Genomic DNA, 2,083 nt, shown 5'->3' with positions numbered 1-2,083 from the left:
GGCCAATCTGGTAGGTGTGATGTGGTACCTCAGTGTTGTTTGGATTTGCATTTCTCTAATCTATAACGATTTAGAGCATTTTTTTCATGTGACTATAGATGGCTTTAATTTCTTCATCTGAGAACTGTCTGTTCATATCCTTTGACCATTTATCGACTGGGGAATGGTTTGTGTTCTTATAAATTTGTCTTAATTCTCTGTATATTTTACAAATGAGGCCAATAATACAGTTTTTGAAGGCAGTAGAGCATTAACAACTGGGTAGGGATTAGAATGAGCTCTTTGAGGAATCCACACCTGAAGTAAAAATAAAAACCAGTGAGTACTCTAACAAGTGGAAGTCTCTGTGCTATAATCCCATTTCTGGAATATCTGTGTTTTTCAGCCCCATTTCTTAGCATAGGAAACTTTCCTAAAGGCTGAGCTCAAGTACAACTTCCTACATTAGCCCCATCTGAGCCTCCCCATTATTAGAGACCTTTTTCTCTTCACCCCATGAATATGTGTTTACTTTGTATATATTTTGAAGCAACTTAAAACTGTATATGTTATCTTTCTTTTCAAACACACATGCACACATACACATATACAGACACATGCACACATACATGTACATACCAGAATGTTGGATATTTAAAGACATTAATGATTTTATGCTTTTCCTTCTATCCTCAGGGCCTAGCATAGTGACCAGAATATCCTAAGCATATAACAAACTACTGTTATATGCAATTTAATTGATTTAAGTAAAGGTGGAAAGTGATGATGATGGAGTGACTATAATTACGGAAATGCTGAAGAACATGAGTAAGCTGTCCTCCAGGGTACCTACAACATATTCTGAATTCTTCATTTATTAATTTTTTTTTCTTTCTATACAAAAAAAGGCTTCAAGATCTCACTGCTTCCCTTGACTTGACTGTTAAAAAAAGATTGATAGGGAACTACTTGGGATGTTTACAGGGTCAAATTAATGTATTAAAGTTGGGAAATAGCTAAGTTTGTTTGTAGGAAGCAAGAAAAGAAATAGTAGTTAATGATAAATTGAAGGTGAGAGAAACAAGAGGGAATGGTTATCATGGAAAGCTCACAAGTGACATAGAAGAGATCAAACTACTTTTTAAACACTTTGTCTAATGTAGCTCAAAATCCTTTCAGATTAATTTGATATTATTTCTTCCTTGGAAGTGTACACAGGGTACAGGAGGCTAAGGGAAGTATTGTCGGTGCTGGTGGCGGCGGCGGCGCGATGGAACCGGAGGAGCAGGTGAACGAATTAGTGTCAGCCGAAGGCCAGAACAGGAAAGTTGTGCTGTGTCAGCGCTGTGGATCCCGGGTGCTGCAGTCCGGGGCCGCTCTCTTCTCACGCAGACAGCTATTCCTTCCTTCCATGAGGAAGAAGCCGGCTCTGGCTGATGGCAGCAATCCGGAAGGTGACTTCCTTCAAGGACACTGGCTGGTTGATGACATGTTCACCTTTGAGAATGCGGGCTTCACCAAAGACGCGGGGAACGTCAAATTTGTAGTCTGCGCGGATTGTGAAATTGGACCCATTGGCTGGCGCCGCCTAGATGACACAAATAGTTTCTATGTGGCTTTGGAGAGGGTTTCCCACGAGTGACTAAGGGATCTTCAGCAGCAGCTTTCCACGGCGGAAGCATCTCCCCAAAGCAGCAGTCATTCTAACCTGATATAACTGTTCTACTGCTTTCTTCTCTATACTGACGTAAAGTTGTGAGTACCACAGTGTCTACTTGGACGTACAAAGGGTTTACCTTAACTTGCTTCCTTGAGACTTCAAGTGCATATGTCTCAAATATTTCTCCCTGTAGCGCACTCCTCTTCCCCATTCTGGTTTGAGTGATATAGGAAGCCAGGTGCCTCCCAGAATTCACCCACTGGCCTGGCCGTGTGTCTGTGTCTCTTACTCAGGTGCTATTTTTTGTTTCCTGCCGTAGCTGACAGTCAGATTTTTACTGTTCTGATTTGTTTGACCCCTTTCACCTTTTGAAATCCTCATGTGGTTTCTCATCAATGGTCTAATCCCAAACTTACAACACAAATTTTTAACTTCTTTCTGACA

General features: G+C 41.0%; 1 pseudogene; it reads left to right on the top strand.

Moving 5' to 3' along the window:
• The first annotated feature begins 1,249 nt into the window (after positions 1 to 1,249).
• On the top strand, positions 1,250 to 1,621 carry LOC110203369 (guanine nucleotide exchange factor MSS4 pseudogene; annotated as a pseudogene).
• The last annotated feature ends 462 nt before the right edge of the window (positions 1,622 to 2,083 follow it).

The sequence above is a fragment of the Phascolarctos cinereus genome, unplaced genomic scaffold (assembly GCF_003287225.1).
Source record: "Phascolarctos cinereus isolate Bilbo 61053 unplaced genomic scaffold, phaCin_HiC Scaffold_7;HRSCAF=346, whole genome shotgun sequence".
Taxonomy (NCBI): domain Eukaryota; kingdom Metazoa; phylum Chordata; class Mammalia; order Diprotodontia; family Phascolarctidae; genus Phascolarctos; species Phascolarctos cinereus.
The sequence above is the reverse complement of the archived record's forward strand: the minus strand, read 5'-3'. Positions and strand labels throughout refer to the sequence as shown.